Source organism: Ruditapes philippinarum, unplaced genomic scaffold, assembly GCF_026571515.1.
Source record: "Ruditapes philippinarum isolate M1 unplaced genomic scaffold, ASM2657151v2 ctg6297_1_1_1_1, whole genome shotgun sequence".
Lineage (NCBI taxonomy): Eukaryota > Metazoa > Mollusca > Bivalvia > Venerida > Veneridae > Ruditapes > Ruditapes philippinarum.
In genome coordinates this window covers 104051-110059 of record NW_026854636.1, presented here as the reverse complement: position 1 = coordinate 110059, position 6009 = coordinate 104051, and positions in this window count along the sequence as shown.

The following is a 6009-nucleotide window of genomic DNA, read 5'->3' as shown; positions in this document are numbered from 1 at the left end:
GACTTTCACTGTTTGTATTCTATTAATAGATGAAAGATTGGCTCTTAAAGAAATACACAAACATAATTATTTCTTTCATAAAGTTATTTTGAAAAATTCTTTTTTTCAAAATTCATATTCTTTCAGCAGATGTATAGCTTTATACACTTTAATTGATTTTGATGTCCAATTTATTATAAATGGGAAGTCAAAAGTATCCAAATCTGATTAGGCTACATAAATGTTAAAGGTCGGCCCAAATCTGTACTGATGGTGTATGAAATAACTGTAATTTTTGCAGGAAGCATCCTAAGGTTAGTTATAGAATTTTTTTTTTTTGAAATAATGTATTTAACCGAGTCAAAGTGTATTAAGCAGATCAACTTAGTATAACATTAACTAGTCATATTTTAAAGAAAAATATTTATTTTTTCATTTTTTTTTCTATGATTTTTAATAAAATAATAGGGCAGTTTTACTTAACATTTGTAGCAAAATATCAAACTACCTATATTCTTTTACTAATTTTGTATTTACTTACTACTGTAGTATAGCCTTTTTCAAGATGATTAATTACTGGTAAAAGTCATTAAGATGACCTTTCTGGTAACAGTCGCTATAGTCTATTTCAAGATTACATCTCTAGTAAAATTACTATAGCTTGTTCCAGGTAGTGTAGTGAAAAACCTGAAATATAATTTGTTCCCCAGAAATATACATTTATTATAAAAATGTACAAGTAATTTTACTTTTCTCCTCATTACGATTATTTAAGATATAATCAAAACTTTATATATTTGTTATTGTACCCAAATATGTTTCAGACAGTACCAATCTCTTAAACTTTTTTGAAATGATTAAATTAAAAAACCGAAATACATTTGCTTGCTAGGAAATGTTATTTCAATATGGAAAAAGGGAGGTAACTGACTTAAAAAGGATTCACATCATTATAATTTATGGAATAAGGGAGGTAATAAATGAATTCTTGTAAAGTTTACTTAGTTTGTTGTAAAGTGGATCTAGTCCTTTTTTGAGATTATAACTTTTATTTTTTGCTTACAAATTGCACATTAATTATTAATATGATTATAAAGTAGTATTTAGTCTAAAAGTAGATTGTAGGGCTGGTTTTTTGCTTCAAAATGTAGCATGCTAAAATCACAAGTTATAATTTAGCAAATAGTATTTTACACATTATATTTATTATACCTTGTTTTTGCTTTAAAATAAATGTGACACATTTAAATAAAACATAAATAATATATTATGATAAAGCAATCATTATTAGTCCCCTTACTGGAGGGGACTTTAGGTTTACCGTCCGTCTGTCCTTCCGTCTGTCAGTCCGTCAGTCCACAAAACTGGATCACGCGATAACTTGGAAAAGTACTGAAAATATTTTTATGAAACTTGGTATATGGATAGATGGCAGTATGGAGATTATGCACGTCTTTTTCTTTCCTTCCTATGTTGAAAATTCTGGTTGCTATGGCAACAAATAGGCTGAAAATATGGCAAATTTTACACATAAACTGGATCCAGTGATAACGCAAAAATTACTGGAAATATTTTTATGAAACTTGACATATGGGTAGATGGCAGTCTTGAGATTATGCACGTCTTTTTCTTTCTTCCTATGTTGAAAATTCTGGTTGCTATGGCAACAAATAGACTGAAAATATGGCAAATTTTACACATAAACTGGATCCAGTGATAACGCAAAAAGTACTGGGAAATATTTTTATGAAACTTGACATATGGGTAGATGGCAGTCTTGAGATTATGCACGTCTTTTTCTTTTCTTCTTATGTTGAAAATTCTGGTTGCTATGGCAACACATAGACTGAAAATATGGCAAATTTTACACATAAACTGAATCCAGTGATAACTCAAAAAGTACTGGAAATATTTTTAAGAAACTTGACATATGGGTAGATGGCAGTCTTGAGATTATGCATGTCTTATCTGTTCTTCCTATTTTGAAAAAATATCAGTTGCCTTGGCAACAAATTAAGGCTTAAAACATGGCAAATATAACAATATTTGTGATTAGTCAAAAAAAGCTGAAATTTTTTATGAATTCAAGAGTTATCTCCTGTTTAAGAATTTTGCTTTTAAAATGTTATATTTTGGTAACAGGGATGTTTCAAATATTAACTTTAGAGTGTCCTTCAGTCCGTCTGTCTGTCTGTTCATAAAAACTGTTTCCTGTGATCACTTTTAAAGAACTTTTCCAACAAATTTACTTAAAATAGAGAAAAATTGAAACATTAGTGAATGGCCCTTCAGAATGTTGATGGGGTTCTAACCGGTAGGGGACTTATGGATTGCTTGCAATACTATGATAATTGCTTGTTTTTATTGCTTTATATTCTTTGTTTTTTTGCTTAAAGTTGGCACAATAAAAATGATCTTAGATTTTCATTTTTTCAATAACCAATATACTTAGTGCTTCTTTTTAGTCCCCTACCGGTTTACCGGAAGGGACTTTAGGTTTACCCTCTGTCCGTCCGTCTGTCAGTCCGTCCGTCCACAAAACTGGATCCCGCGATAACTTGAAAAGTACTGAAAATATTTTTATGAAACTTGATATGTGGATAGATGGCAGTATGGAGATTATGCACGTCTTTTTCTTTTCTTCCTATGTTGAAAATTCTGGTTGCTATGGCAACAAATAGGCTGAAAATATGGCAAATTTTACACATAAACTGGATCCAGTGATAACGCAAAAAGTACTGGAAATATTTTTATGAAACTTGATATATGGATAGATGGCAGTATGGAGATTATGCACGTCTTTTTCTTTTCTTCCTGTGTTGAAAATTCTGGTTGCTATGGCAACAAATAGACTGAAAATATGGCAATTTTTACACATAAACTGGATCCAGTGTTAACGCAAAAAGTAATAGAAATATTTTTATGAAACTTGTAATATGTGTAGATGGCAGTCTGGAGATTATACACATCTTTTTCTTTTCTTCCTATGTTGAAAATTCTGGTTGCTATGGCAACACATAGACTGAAAATATGGCAAATTTGACACATAAACTGAATCCAGTGATAACTCAAAAAGTACTGGAAATATTTTTTGAAACTTGACATGTGGGTAGATGGCAGTCTTGAGATTATGCATGTCTTATCTGTTCTTCCTATTTTGAAAAAATATAGGTTGCCTTGGCAACAAATAGGCTTAAAACATAGCAAATATAACAATATTTGTGATTAGTCAAAAATAGCTGAAATTTTTTATGAAATTGCATCTTTAATTCCAGAGTTATCTCCTCTTTAAGAATTTTGCTTTTTAAAATGTTATATTTTGGTAACAGGGATGTTTCAAATATTAACTTTAGAGTGTCCTTCAGTCCGTCTGTCTGTCTGTTCATAAAAACTTTTCCTGTGATCACTTTTAAAGAACATTTCCAACAAATTTACTTAAAATAGACAAAAATTTAAACATTAGTGAATGGCCATTATGGCCCTTCAGAATGCTGATGGGGCTCTAACCGGTAGGGGACTTATGGATTGCTTGCAATACTATGATAATTGCTTGTTTATCTTCAAAATACATGCAGGTAGCTTGTTCAACATAACTGTATCAATGCATATAAACTTTTCATTTTTTTTTTTGATAAAAATAATATAAACTTTAAATACATTTTAGTTAACTTTAAAGAGAATGTTGACTGTTTTGGAAGTCGTAGTTGATTTTCACTATTTTCTCATAACATTTTTACCCGTAGTACATCATTTTAAAGGCATTGATTTTAAAGTGAATTGGTCTGTAATGAACACATTTTTCCATAGTATTTCAAATATTGATAAAAAGACATAAAGATCTATCATATTTGGATATTTTTATAGGATATTTCTTGAAACACAATGCTGATAAGAGTTCTTAGTGATTAAGTATGATCATTTATATGAAAATTATGATATTTTGTTCTGATCTGCTATATGTAAGTGTTCATCCGTGTTGTTCTACAGAAATTAGAAACTTCGACATGAGCGATAGCGACCAGAGAATGTTTCTAATTTCTATAGAACAGCTACGGTGAATACTAACGTAAAATACTTAGTGTCAAGCTTTATTTGGCTTCATTAATATTCACTTTATAACATTACGACTAATTTTACAACCAAGGTTCTATGAAGCACTATAAAAAGTAGAAGGTGACTATTAATAACTTTTGTTATATGAAAATTAACACACAGATATATAAAGAAGTACAGCATTTTGATTGGATGACAAAGCTGGACACTATATAGATATTTGATTTTGGATTGTATATCTCACACCTGATATTTATTATTATTATTCGCTTGTATCAAAAAAAATAAGCACATATTTAATCCTATACAAGTTGCTTGCTACTTAATTAGAAGGCATAGCATAGAATAGCTATTTGTGAATTTTTTTTTTAATCTTTATATAGTACATGTATTAACTTTATATTTGAGATTTACATTCATGAATTTTTGAATCTCAGAAGAAAAAAAGTATTTGATTTTGTTTGTTTTAACATACAGTGCATCTTTAAACCATTTTTACCTTCTTTTTTTTGTTATTTTTTCCCCTGTGTATGTGCAATAAAATGTGATACAAAAATTCAAACTTTTGTTCTTTATATTTTGCATTATTTAATTTTATAATAACAATTTAATTCAATCTACAACTCTGAATAGTTACCTTCCTTTACATTCTGTTTTTGGATGTGGTAACAAATATTTGCTGCACATTGCATACGTAGTGGTGACAGTTGTGGTCAGTGGTAAAATTCCAACAACAAAAGCAACATACAATATCAACTTTAATTTACATATTTTGTTATAAAAAAAAGCTTCATGAGAATAATAACAACATATACTGAAACAAAAAAGAAACTTCCGCTGTATTTAAGTGCAGATATACACAAATATGAAAATCAGGATTAACCTGTTATCTCATATAGATGTGTTTTGACAGCTTTTCAGCTATCCCCCTTCTCCCTTGCATCCTCCCCCTTCTTGAGGTCCAAAATAGTGAAAAGATGGTGCCCTATTTTGACCCTAAACACTTGTTTTCATTTGAGAAATGTTGAAAAAAGTGATCATTTTCAGCACTGCCCCCCCTTTCAAAAATGTACATCAAGGGGATGCCAGATGGGGATGTGCCCCCTTCTGCTTGGGGGTTTGAAGGGGGCATTGGCCCACCACATCGCCAAGAAAATCTTGGGACTCGTGAGAGGCTAAAAATGGCTAAAGGTCAATCTTAATGGAATGTGTAACCAACATTGAAAAGCCTTTGACTCTATCTTAATCCATTGAGAATTTGCAGCACTTTGAAATCATTGATGGAAAAACTCAAGGCAAAATAGTGATTTTTGGCAATCTGAGATGCCCCCCCCCCCACCCCTTGCCATGGTACATGAAAATTTAAGATTGAGTATGCTGTTATAAAGGCTATGGTCCAGTTAACATTTGTGCTCAGTTTGATCAGTAATTGAGCTTTTTTATAGTGTCAAAGCAGTTTGAACTTGTAACAAGAGGCTTTTCAATGAAAACAGCAACTGAAAAGTCACTGGCTGTCATGTAGTCACTGGTTGCTATGAGAAGAAACTGGTTGCTATGAGAAGTAACTGGTTGCTATGGAAGTCAGTGGTTGTTATTATAAGTCACTGTTTGCTTTTGAAATGTATGGTTGCTATTGTAAGTCAATGGTCACTATTGGAGTCAATGGTTACTTTGAAAAGTCACTGGTTGCTAAGAGAAGGAAAAGGCCAATTTTCACTCTAGGGCGTTAATTTGAACATTTTTTTACAGAAGCTCACTTATGTCTCATATTAAATACCATAAGGTAGAGCCCTTGTAGTTTTCAAGGAGATTTTTGAAGAATTTACTATATCAGGAAATAGGGGAAATTTTTATCCAAGGGCTATAATTTGAACACACTACGTGTACTACTAAATAATGTTTCATGCAACAAGACTAAGCTTAAACTCTTGTAGTTTGAGAGAAGAAATTGTTTTAAAGTTTTTACTATATAAATAC